General features: G+C 44.4%; 1 protein-coding gene and 1 pseudogene across 1 annotated transcript in view; one reads left to right on the top strand and one right to left on the bottom strand.

Moving 5' to 3' along the window:
• Window positions 1-13,687, top strand: part of GLG1 (golgi glycoprotein 1) — a 156,655-nt gene that overhangs the window by 102,915 nt on the left and 40,053 nt on the right. The window lies entirely within an intron of this gene.
• LOC106826505 (probable ATP-dependent RNA helicase DDX28) lies at window positions 5,450-6,940 on the bottom strand (annotated as a pseudogene).

Raw genomic sequence — 13,687 nt, 5'->3', positions numbered from 1 at the left:
AAAGCCGCTCTGCACCATCTCTCTGCTCCTGCATCCTCCTTGGCTCACAGAGTACAGAGTTTTCTTTCTTCTGCCCAAGAAGGGACACTAGAGGATTGAGCAGAGGAACATCAGGTTTTCTTCCAGGCCAGCTTCAGTCCTGGGATGCTCAGAGCAGCCTCTCATTTCAAACCTCAGTTGCTGAGGCTCCTTGCCCATGGCCAGTTAGTATGGAAGGCGGCTTCTGGCAGAGAAAGGCTCAGACAGAATGGCTCAGGTTCTAACCTCCAATGGTGGTCAGCGGGGCTCACTGCAGGAGGAAGCATTAGCTGTATTAGGCAGTTAAATGTTTACCCTCTCTACAGAGTGGCTCAGCCAGCGAGCTTCCGCAGGGTCCGCCGCCTACCACCAAGCTGCAATCGTGGAATTTTGGGTTTGGGGCAGCCGAGGTCTTCTTCCGGCTCTGCCACAGCTCGATGTCTGTTGAGCACCCGCCTGGGGACTGGCTTCTCTGCTTCCACCTTTGCTGGGGTGGCCAGAGGAGCATCTCCATAGGCCCGGTAGCCACCAACCAGGCAGTATGTCTCTCCATGCCAGCTCATCTGGGTTTCTCCACACCCTCGGTAGAGGACATGGTATAGACAAGGTGTAGGAGGAGTAGTGGGAGCCACTGCTATTGCAAAGAAAATCACAACTGATCAGTCACTTCTGCTGGGCACAGTGTCCTGCCAGGACCTCCCCTCTCTCATGTCTGTCTCTGGTTCTGGTTGAAGCCCTTTAACCTACTTGGCATCCACATCACAGCCTTGGCCCATCACCTCCGAGTGCCCTAGAGATGGGTATTGGGCTGCAAAAGCAATTCCCTGGAGCCTATGCCAGCAGCAGGAGACCAGGAAATCTCTTCCCCATCCCAGAGAAAACTGTAGAACCCGAAAATAATTGCAATCAGGATCCCCCCCATCTCTCCCTTCCACAACAGAGAAAACATTTCTTAAGTTCTGTCACTTCTGAGGCTTTAATGGAAATGCCTTTCAAGTTTTGAAAAAATAATCTAATCTAAATGAGTTAAGAACCCCTTTCACCTTGGCAACTCCTCTTGGGCCTCGTTCATTCTGCCTGTTTCAACCACACTGAACTCCAGCCCTGTGATACTTTTATCTAGATTAGAAAAAAGGCCAAATACTGAGACATAGTGACTAGGACATTCCAAGCCAGAATCTGGGTACCAAGTCTAGGCTCACATCACCCCATCCTCCTGGGACACCATTTCCTCAGTCCTCCAGGCTCAGTATCACTTCATCACTCCCCTTCCCTCTTCTGTTCTTCCCATCGATATGACACCACTCTTTCCCCCAGTACTCAGCAGCTTGGTCTGGGATGCATCTGAGGGGACCCAGGTGGATGTCTACATGACAGCACAGCGAAGGTGCCTGGGTTGAAAGGTGAGGTTCAAGAGCAGCCTTCAACAGCTCTTCCTCAAACTGCTCCATTTATCACTTGCCAACAAAAAAGCTCTTTTGCTCAGAGGCCAATCAGGAAAGGGTCTGAATGGAAGCATCTTGTAGCCCAAAGGGGAAGGCTACATTTGTAAACCCTTCTGAACACTTGCCCAGGGATGACATTTCACTTGTCCTTGGTAGTGAGCAGGAACACTGCAGGTCCCTGAGGGGGCCCTAGGCCACTGGTACTACTTACAGCTGGGGATGTTCTGAGGTGTGGTAGGCAAGCCCAAAAGGAACATGTGGCAGCCAGGTGAGGTTGTATGTATACCAATGCCTCTTATACAGACGTCCACACTAGGCCTACCTGCTCCATTGCCCTCCCAGGGGACAGAGGACAAGTTCGAGTTAATATAGAAGATCCGGTCAGACATTCTCTCTCAGGCAACCTAACAGATCGGTATCTGGTAGAGAACTAGTAGGGAAGTTTCCCCAAGAGCACCACATTTGCCATGGAAACTGTGAGAAGGTCTATGAGGTCATCACTACCCAGTGAGGTCACATAAGGAGTCTGTGACTTGAGGGGCGGGCTTCAGGTTCCGGGGGTTTTGTGGAGGAGAGTAAGGTGGAGGCAGAGAGGCATCCTGCCTGGGCCCTCACACCTGCCCCTCCCCACCCATGCCCTAGTCAAGTAGCCACTCCCTGTAGAGCATACCTGTGGGCTGGCACAGCCTCAGGGACCACAGGAGGGCAAAAGAAACCCATATTCTGAGACTGGATGGAGAGGCAAGATTAGCTTAAGAGACAGCCAGGTTGTATGTCACTGACCCTAAGTATTCAACAGCTGGAGAGGCAGAGATTTGTATGGATTGGAAATCAGAGAAGGCGCCTGGGTGGTGGGCCTGAAGGACAAGTGAGATTTGGACCCATGGAGAGGAGGGAAGATATTCCAGGTGGGAAGAATAAAAGCAAAGACGAGCTCTTCCTGACCTTGTCCTGCCTCAAGTGTAAATTCATAGAACCTTCACATTTTCACAACTGAGGACTCCAAAACCCGAGAGGCTAAGGGGTCTACCCAAGGCTACACAGGTAGCGGAGAGGTGTTGTGCTCCATGATAGGGCTCCATGTTGGGATTCCGGATTTGTAGCTGATAGAAACATGAGGACAAGCTCATCACATTCCAGGGACATCACATTCCATCTTTGGGAGAAATGTTAAAGGTGCTCCAAGGCAAAATGAGGGTCTCGAATGACTTCAAAAAGTGGGAATGATGGGCCCATTTTAATATGAAATTCAAAACAATTTCATGACAAAATGACATAATACAAAATGGCAGCCTGATCATTACACTCCTCTCTCCCCAAAAAGGGCAAATAATGATAATCCCATCACCATGAAAGGAAGAGATGTGGGCCCAGCAGCAGCCCAAGTGAAAAACATGGTCAACACTGTGAAAAAGTGTTACTAAAAAACAATTTGGTCCTACTCAGAGGAGGAGGAAAAAAACTCTGCTCTTAGCCCGACTGGGCCCACAGGAAGGAACTATATTTAGGGCAGCCTTTGATGCAGTGTGTCCAAGAACTTCCTAGCAATGAGAGAGAACCTTCCTTAGCAGGGGCCTCCTTATGGCTGACCTTGAATAAGCAAAGATGGGACATTTCAGGGCCTGCCTGGTGGCTCAGCGGTTAAGTTCACACGTTCCGCTTCGGTGGCCCAGGGATTGCTGGTTTGGATTTCAGGTGCAGATATACGCACCGTTTATCAAGCTGTGCTGTGGCAGGCAGCCCACATATAAAATGGAGGAATATGGGCACAGATGTTAGTTCAGGGCCAGTCTTCCTCAGCAAAAAGAGGAGGATTGGCAGCAGATGTTAGCTCAGGGCTAATCTTCCAAAAAAAAAAGATGGGATATTTGTTGACTGGGGCTGTTGCAGAGGGGATGTGCCCAGGAGGTAGAGATTGCCCGGGCTACTATTTCAGAGGTTGGCCAACCCCAGTTGAGAAGCACAGCACCTTCTCTCTACTCCTAAGTTACCTGATCAGTGTGGTACAGGATAGGACAGATGAAGTCAGGCCTAATTAGATCAGACTGCTTTTGGGGAGGGTTCTGGAGGAGGTTCATCGTGGCAGGTGGGCCAGCATGAGACCCCTCAGATTCTCCAAGGCTCCAGAGAGATTACTTGTCCAGGAGCACCCCTCTGCTCTGGTGGGGGACTGAAACCTTATCCAGACCTGGCTGGGTCTCTGGGGAAGGTGGAACAGTATACACAAAAGGTTTCTCAACTTAAGAGAGTTTGAGACTCACCTGGGGAGTACACAAAACAACTTAGAAATACTCGTACATGGATTCTTGGGCCAACCCTCAGAAAACTTATCCAGATCTGGAGTGGGGCTAGGAAATCTGCCAGGGCCGGCCCAGTGGTGTAATGGTTAAGTTCACATGCTCTTCTTTGGCGGCTTGGGGTTCGCAGGTTCGGATCCTGGGTGTGGACCTACACATCGCTCATCAAGCCATGCTGTGTCGGCATCCCACATACAAAATAGAGGAAGATTGGCACAGATGTTCACTCAGTGGTAATCATTTTCAAGCAAAAAGAAGAAGATTGGTAACAGATGTTAGCTCAGGGCTAATCTCCTTCACCAAAATTAAAAAAAAAAAATCTGCACTTTTAACAAGCTTCCTGGGCAGCTCCACCATAGTGGTCCAGGGATAGAGCAACCAAATTATTGTCTAAACTGGGTCACTTTTTTTTTTTTTTTTTTTTTTTGAGGAAGATTAGTCCTGAGCTAACTGCTGCCAGTCCTCTTTTTTTGCTGAGGAAGCCTGGCCCTGAGCTAACATCTGTACCCATCTTCCTCTACTTTATATGTGGGACACCTACCACAGCATGACGTGCCAAGCGGTGCCATGTCTGCACCTGGGATCCAAACTGGCGAACCCCAGGCCACTGAGAAGCAGAACGCGCGAACTTAACCACTGTGCCACCAGGCCGGCCCCTAAAGTGGGTCACTTTTGAGAGTCAAACTAGGCAGTATTAAAAACTGTGCCAGGTGTAGATGTAAACAAGGAATATTCAAGGAAAAGAGAGATGTATAGTAATTCTGTGTGTGTATCATTTTTGAAAAAAGCCAGTATGGTGGTTAAGAATACAAACCTTGGTGCAAACAAGACCAGATTCTGTCCAACTTACTTGTGTGATTTTGAGTAAGTTCTTTTGTCCCTCTGAGCTTCAGTTTTTTCATATGGAAAAGAGAGCTCTGATTGTACATTTGGTACAATATTCTGTTTTGGTAAAGGCTGCCCTGGGCCCATTTCTGTTCTCTGAAACCTTATCATTTTCCGTGTGCAAGTATTTTTAAGTTGTTTTGTGGAGTATTTTGATTCTGACCTGTTCATTACTTTAGGCAAAACTCATATACTGCAGCAGAGACTGGAACCTAGGAGACAATCAGAGGATGCTGCACACTTGTTTTGCCAGTTTTGTAAAACAGTTTAATCCCCTCTCCTCTTCCTCTGCCACCAAGGGACAGAAGAGAAGGCAGAGCCTGGAAATGCACAGCCAGCCACACTTCTGCGTCAGTCTGCCTTGTATTCTTCTGCCAGTACTTCTCAGAGATTTCACCAAGAGTGCCCAAGCCTGCCATGGGCACTGCTGGTGAAGATTTCTCCCTACTGCTAGTTACTTCACCTTTCCCTTTTCCTGGGAGCTTAATGGGTGTTTTAGGGGCAGGAAATAAAACCTAAATGTTTACGAACTAAACCATCAGTTGAAAGAGCCTTTGTCCTTGGTGTGGTAGTTTGGAGTGTGAATCTTCTCAGAATTCAATTAATTCTGCCCTGATGATAACTATTATTATTGGGTGAGATCCATAAAAACATCATATATTGTTAGAAATCATGACATAATGCAAAGCCAAAATCTACTTTATGTTTCACGAGTCATGTGAAAGACTACAGAGAGACATGCTCAGGAGCTCACCCTCCAATGCCAGCCAGCAGCTTACCTTTGGAAGCCAGACAGCAGCTCACCAGGCCTTTGAAGAGGTGATTGAGCGGCCTAGCTCATCCTACTGACAATTGTGCTCACCCCTACAGAACACAGGGAAAGATCCCTGTTAGGACATTGTATTTAAGCCAGCTGCAGTCAGGTTTGCTGGGGCAAAGGCTCTCTCACTAAGTACCCTAGTCCTGGAAGGCTTCTCCTCCAGCGAGCTGCCAGCTCAATGTGAACCAAGGATGAGTCACAAAGCTAATGACTGTTCCTGGCACTTTGCTCCCCACACGGCCCACTCTTCCCACTCTCTGGATGTAGTCTTGCAGGGTAAGGGGGAAACCATAATTGACACCCAGCTCCACATGGGTGCTGTCCAAGCCCCGAGAGGCTGTGTCTATGCACAGAAGTATGTCTCGGGAGTTGGGAGCCCTTTTGGAAGCGCTGGAACATACCTGCCCTCATTGAGGCTGGCATTTGTCCCTGCAGCCTGAGGTGTTGGATTTTGTGGTCATCTAGAATATACCCTAGGCAGTTCACAGTGCTAGAGCTATTACAGAACACCAGAACACTTCCTGAGGGGCCCGTCCTATATTCTCTGTCATGCTGGTTGAGGATCTGTATCAACTCAGTCACCTTCTCTGCTCCCTTCAGCCTCATAAATGTCTGTCTGACATGAGACATGACATGGTGGAGCTTGGAGCTGGTGACAGTGGTTAGAGAGTCTGGGCTGGCAACTTGACTCGGGAGCTGGCTTACACCTTGGGGAAATGTGGCCCCCCACCAGCACTAAGTGAGCTTTGGGATTGAAGGGGTATTTTAAGTCAGCTGGGCCTTCCAATATATGGCTCTTCTCCACGATGCAGTCCACTAGTTCCAGGAAGCTTCCATGCAAGAGTGTGTCTACCTCATCCAATACCAAGAAGGAGAGCTGCTCCAGGCTGATCAGTTACCTTTTCAGGGTCTTCCGCAAAGCCTCCAGAGTGGCCACTAGTACATGTGCTGAAGGTTGTTTGGACACTTGCAGCTGGATCCTACTCATGCCATGGCCTCCCCCAAGCTCCTGGACATGGAGGTCCAGGGAGCTGCCCAAGGGCTGTGCCACAGCCTGGACATGTTCAGCTAATTCTTGTGAAGGTACAAGGACCAGGCCTCAAGGAGCAGGGATACACTGGGAGACCAGGCGTGGCCAGCCCAAGAGCAGTTGAAGCAGAGGTAGTAGGTAGCTGAGATTCTTGCCATTGCTGGTTTCCAGAGCACAAAGGATGTGGTGATCGCGAAGTAGTGAGGGGATGGTGCTCGACTGCACAGTTGTAGGCCAAATGACTTTGGGAGAATCCCCTTGTAGTGTGCACAGCACAAAGAGCTCCAGACCCAGATTGGCAAGGCTGATCAGTTGCATTTCTGTACACTAACAATGAACTAGCAGAAAGCGAACTCAAGAATACAATCCCATTTACAATCACAGCAAAAAGAATAAAATATCTAGGAATAAATTTAACCAAGGAGGTAAAAGACCCATAACTGAAACTATACTGAAAGACTATGACTGAAAACTATAAGACATTATTGAAAGAAATAGAAGATGATGTAAAGAAATGGAAAGATATTCCATGCTCATAGATTGGAAGAATAAACATAGTTAAAATGTCCATATTACCTAAAGCAATCTGCAGATTCAGTGCAATCCCAGTCAGAGTTTCAGGGACATTCTTCATGGAAATTGAACCAAGAATCTTAAATTTCATATGGAACAACAAAAGACCCCGAGTAGCTAAAGCAATCCTGAGAAAAAAGAACAAAGCTGGAGGTATCACATTCCCTGACTTCAAAATATACTACAAAGCTATAGTAATCAAAACACCATGGTACTGGTACAACAACAGACACACAGATCAAAGGAACAGAATTGAAAGCTCAGAGATGAAACCACACATCTACGGATAGCTGATCTTCAACAAAGGAGCCAAGAACATACAATGGAGAAAGGAAGGTCTCTTCAATAAAGATGTTGGGAAAATGGGACAGCCATGTTCAGAAGAATGAAAATAGACCGTTATCTTATACCATACACAAAAATTAACTCAAAATGGATTAAAGACTTGAATGTAAGACCTGAAAGGTAAGACATAAAACTCTTAGAAGAAAATATAGGCAGTACACTCTTTGACACTGGTCTTAGCGATATCTCTTTGAATACCAGTCTAATCAGGCAAGGGAAAACAAAGGAAAAAAAACAAATGGGACTACATGAAAGTAAAAAGCTTCTGCACTGCAAAGGAAACCATCAACAACAAAAAAAAGACAACCCTCCAACTGGAAGAAAATATTTGCAAATCACATATGCAACAAGGGGTTACTTTCCAAAATATATGAAGAACTCATACAACTCAACAACAGAAAAATGAACAACCCAATTAAAAAAATGAGCAGAGGATCTGAACATTTTTCCAAAGAAGATATACAGATGGCCAACAGGCACATGAAAAGATGTTTAATTTCACTAATTATTAGGGAAGTACAAATCAAAGCTACAATGAGATATCACTTCACACCCATCAGAATGGCTGTAATTAACATGACAAGAAATAATAAATGCTGGAGAAGATGTGGAGAAAAGGGAACTATATTCATACACTGCTGATGGGAGTGCAAACTGGTGCAGCCACTATGGAAAACAGTATGAAGATTTCTCAAAAAATTAAAAATAGAAATAGCGTATGATGTAGCTATTCCACTACTGGATATTTGTCCAAAGAACATGAAATCAGTAATTCAAAAAGATATGTGCACCCCTATGTTCATCACAGCATTATTCACAATAGCCAAGACTTGGAAGAAACCTAAGTGCTCATCAACGGATGAGTGGATAAAGAAGATGTGGTTTATATGTACACACACACACACACACACACTAGAGTACTACTCAGCCATAAAAAAGACAATTGTGCCATTTGTGACAACAAAGGATAGACCTTGAGGATATTATGCTGAGCAAAATAAATCAGAGAAAGACAAGTACCGTAGAATTTCACTCATGTGGAAGATAAACAAACACATAGATAAGGAGAACAGATTAGTAGTTACCAGAGGAGAAGGGAGTAGGGGGCCAAAAGGAGTAAAGGGGCACATGTGTATGGTGACATAAAAACTGGACTCTTAGTGGTGAACACGATGCAGTCTATACAGAAACTGAAATATAATGATGTACACCTGAAATTTACAGAATGTTGTAAGCCAATATGACTTCAATAAAAGAATTTTTTTAAAACCGATAGAATTTTCTAGATACATATTGTTAAAATGAAAGCACAGAGATCTCGTCAAGATGGTGGCGTAAGCAGACGCTGAACTCATCTCCTCCCACAAACACAACCAGGTTACAACTATTTTTGGAAAAATTACCCTAGAGACAAAACTGAAAACTGGATAAAAAGAACCACAACAAGGGACAGTCCCGACTAAAGCAGAAGAGGCAGAAATTCCTGCTGGAGAGGAAAAAAGCCATCTTTCGGAGCAGCGGAGCTTCTCAGCTGGCCAGGTGGGAGCCACCCTAAGGTACACAGCCCTACCTGGAGGAATGAGGTCCGGAGCGGGGGTGATACTGCTGTAAGCATCTTTCAGACTCAGCCCAGCTGAGACGGGGGTCTTACTGTATGGCTTTGCTGGCTGTTAACCGCAGCGAGGATACCCGCAGAGAAGCTATCTGCCGAAAGCCGAAAAGACCCGGGTCTTAAACAGCCCATGCACAAACTCACTCATTGAAGCAACCTAAAATCACCAGACAGAAGGCTGACAGTCCTTTAATGAAACAAGACTCACCTGATGGGTTCTGGGGGCATCTTGGTGAGAGGAGGGACCTCTCCAGAGACTGAGACATTGGTGGGGGCCATTGTTCTGAGCTGGTCCAGGCGTGCTGCTATGGACAGCGCGGGCGCCATTGAGGTTCGTCCCTTGGCCTGTTAGCCCAGGGGTCTGCCACGCCCACTAGAGCACAGATTTAATCCAGTTCAGCCAGGGCAGGCAACTCGCCCTAGGGACTGGCCCCACCTAACAGCAAGCCCTCAGGCTACTTTTCAGCCTGGGTTGAATGGGTGCCTTGATCCTCCACAGGCAGGCAAGGGTGTCTGCCCCTGTGGGGCAGGGCCTGTGTGAGGACCAGGTGAACTGTGGGGGGGCATTGGTGGAGAGGTGGGGGCCTCTGCAGTGCGGTGTCAGGGTACACTCCAGGAGGTTGAGAAGCTTGCACCGACCAGGACTGTGTTGACATGTGTGTGGTCCTGTAGGGGGTGAGGGTTATCCAGCAGAAGACCTGTGCTTCACAAATAGCCATGAAAAGGATCAGCCCCACCTTCCAAAGCCTGAAACAATTGAGTGCTCTGTGCCTAGGGCCAGCCCCACTCAGCTGTACTCCTAAGAGAACTGACAACAGCCATGTAGGCCTGAGGCCTATAGCAACTGTAAGCCCCTGAACCTAGCAACCAGCTACACTGGGTACCAACCCAATCAAGAGGAAAACTGAAATAGGAGTGTGCTAATAGACTTTGTAGCCAACAGGTGCTGAGGCTTCCCAAACCAGATTTACAAACAGCTGGCCAGGGAAGGAAAGACTAGACTCCCTGGGTACCTGCAGTGGGAGCAACCTTGACACAGAAGAAGAACACAAGTAGCCCACAAAGGGGTCACTTCTGGATCTTCTGGACTGGTGACGAGAGGGAAGCACACTGCTGGGCCTCATAAGGCATCTCGTACATAAGTCCACTTCTCCTAGATCAGGACACGTAGCCAACTTACTTAATACGTAGAAATAAGCACAGAGAAAGAGGCATAATGAGGAGACAAAGGAATACTTTCCAAGCAAGGGAACATGACAAAACCCCAGAAAAAGGACTAAATGAAACAGAAACAAGCAACCTACTCAACAAAGAGTTCAAACAAAATATCATGAGGATGCTCACAGATATTGGGAGAAGACTGGATGAACACAGTGAGTACATCAGCAAAGAACTGGAAGATATAAAAAAAACACAATCAGACATGAAGACTACAATACTGGAAATGAGAAATTCACTAAAGGGACTCAATAGCAGAGTAGAGGATGTAGAAGAACGGATCAGCGAGCTAGACGAAAGACTAGAGGAAATCACCCAAGCAGAACAGAAAAAAGAAAAAAGAATTACACAGAATGAGAACAGTCTAAGGGAGCTCTGGGACAATATCAAGCGTGCTGGCATTCGGATTATAGGTGTCCCAGAAGGAGAAGAGAGAGACAAAGGGGCAGAAAATTTATTTGAAGAAATAATAGATGAAAATTTTCCTAATCTGAGGAAGGAAACAGACATCCAAGCTCAGGAAACACAGAGGGCTCCAAACAAGATAAGCCCAAAGAGGCCCACACCAAGACATATTATAATTAAAATGTCCAAAACTAAGGATAAAGAGAGAATCCTAAAAGCAGCAAGAGAAAGGCCACAAGTGACATATAAAGGGAAGCCCATCAGGCTACTAGCAGACTTCTCAGCCGAGACCCTACAGGAGAGAAGAGAATGGTACAACGTATTTAAAGTGCTAAAAGGAAAAAACCTACAGCCAAGAATACTCTGTCCATCAAGGCTGTCATTCAGATTGGAAGGAGAGATAAAGAGCTTCCCAGACAAGCAAAAATTCAAGGAGTTTATCACCAAGAAACCAGTTCTACAAGAAATGATGACGGGACTTACTTAAGTGGGAAAGCAATAACCACAAATAGAGATAAAAAAAATTATCAAAAAACAAAACAACAACAAAACAACCAGGCAATAAAATCACTTGTAAAGATAAAAATATAGCAAATCTAGCAGATTAACTACTGTGAAGATGATATGAAGGTTAAAAGACAAATGTACTAAAATCACCTATTTCAATGATAAGAGCGTAATGGATGGACACACACTAAACAAGAGACTGTATATGATTTGAAAAACGTAAAATATGGGAGGAGGGGAGTGAAAAAGTAGAGCTTTTAGGAAGAGGTCAAGCTAAAGAGTATCAACTCGGTGTAGACTGTTATATACATAGGATATTAAATAGATCCTCATGGTAATCACAAATCAGAAACATGTAATAAGCAAGCAAAAAAGTAAGACAAAAGAAATCAAACGTATTACTAAAGATAGCCATCAAACCACAAGGGAAGAGAGCAAGAGAAAAAGACAGGAACAGAGAAGAACTACTAAAACATATATTCGGAATATATTATGATGTAAAAGTGTAAATGATTTATATCCTCTGAAGAGGAAGTTGAATGTGGCTTCCAATACGGAAACTTAGTTGTGGACTCGTGCCACATTATTGCTACTTTTATACTTTTCACTCAGTAGTTACATCAGTTTATCATTCTCTGCTTTTATCCCACTACTTTGAATAATTCAGCATTCCTTTTCTCTCTTTATCTGGTGAGGTAGATCACAGAAGACACCAAAAATGGTGAACTAGAGAATGATTTATAGCAGAAATGAAAACTGAATTCTTGCTTACTTTTTTGAGATTAGTGTTAAAAACTGATCAGAACACTAGCAGTAGTTTTAAGACGGATATTTGTCTCACCACAATAGAATCTTAAAAATTCATTGTAAGTCCATTTACAGGATCATTTGTTATTTATATGTCAAGCCTGTGTATTAATAACTTTTTTTTTTAAAGATTTTATTTTTTCCTTTTTTTCCCCAAAGCCCCCCGGTACATAGTTGTATATTCTTCGTTGTGGGTCCTTCCAGTTGTGGCATGTGGGACGCTGCCTCAGCGTGGTCTGACGAGCAGTGCCATGTCCGCGCCCAGGATTCGAACCAACGAAACACTGGGCCACCTGCAGCGGAGCGTGCGAACTTAACCACTCGGCCACGGGGCCAGCCCCCTTAATAACTTTTTTAACCTAAGTAATTTTATTTTCTCATAGATAATGTGCAGGTGCTTTCGTTCATATACAGTAATTAGCCAGTCTTCTTTGTCAAATACTTGCATGCACTTCAGTTATATACCCCAAATGAGCTGAACCAAAAAGCTTAAGAGACTAGGGAACTGAGAGGGATCCCTGAAATATCTTTATTTGAAAAATTATCTGTCTAAAGTTGTGATGAATAAAAACGTCTAATGGAGGTGATATTATGGCCCAGTACTGATGTGTGGTGCTATAATTGCTATAATTAAAATTAAATTTTAGATTCCTTAGGGAGTCTCAAACCATGATGATGCTCTCTTAAATCCAATAATAAGCAAACAGAACCATTAAGAAATATAATAGCCCTAAGTAGTTAATCTTACTGGTGGCACATTTAGAACAGTTATAAATCCTAAGTATACAGCGAAACATTTTAGACTCATTACGTGGAAGTCATTTCTTTACCATGTGTCAAGATTAAAGGCTGAATGAATCTAAATCAAGAGTTGACTCTCATGCTATTGTTTTCAATGTCTTTTATATGGTTAAGACCTAATTGCTAGTGACCATCTAAGTAAATTATGATGGGCTACTAAAAATTGGTACAGGATGTTGTTTTATAACATAAAATCTTGTTTATAATAATCTCTTATATACTGTAAATAGTATATGACCAGTATGTTTCTGTCCAAGTCTTTGTCACAGATTTGTTTTTCCTTTGGGTAGTGGAAATGGTTAGGCCTTTCCTAAGTGGGTCATAGTCAGACAAACTTGACTGTCACTCATAATTTAGGAAGAAAAGATAAGCCTTACTCCGATTTCTGGAGTTTGTGTCCACTTTTCTTTCTATCCTTATCCTTTTGTCACTTGTCCCTCAGAGTTTTGTTTATCTGTTCAGAATTACTCTCCAAAAAAATGTTTTGTTGATCTCAGGTTTCTAAGCATTGGTTAGAATCGTACAGCAAGTGAAAAAGGTTAAAGTGCAGATAGAGAATAGGAAGGCACAAGGACAGCATGCTCCTAGTCTTTTTTGGGTCAGCAGTTCTTTTTGAAAATTTAACAAAAGCCAGGAACCCTCCTCAGGAAAAGTACAAAACCCACACACAAATTTTAGGAGTTTCGTAGAACCACAAGGTCTAGAAAGATAAATGATGACTGTTGGCTAGGCCCCTTACATTCTGCAACTCAGATGAGTTGATAAACTCCTGTAGGCCTCTGTTTACTCATCTGTGTAATAGACACCACAATTCCTATCCTTTCTTCACAGGTACATTAGGAGAGAACATGAATATTCTTGTGAAAATACTTGGAAATTAATGTATTATAAAACAAATCCTATTACAACGAAATAGAAAAAACT

The sequence above is a fragment of the Equus asinus genome, chromosome 28 (genome assembly GCF_041296235.1).
Source record: "Equus asinus isolate D_3611 breed Donkey chromosome 28, EquAss-T2T_v2, whole genome shotgun sequence".
Lineage (NCBI taxonomy): Eukaryota > Metazoa > Chordata > Mammalia > Perissodactyla > Equidae > Equus > Equus asinus.
The sequence above is the reverse complement of the archived record's forward strand: the minus strand, read 5'-3'. Positions and strand labels throughout refer to the sequence as shown.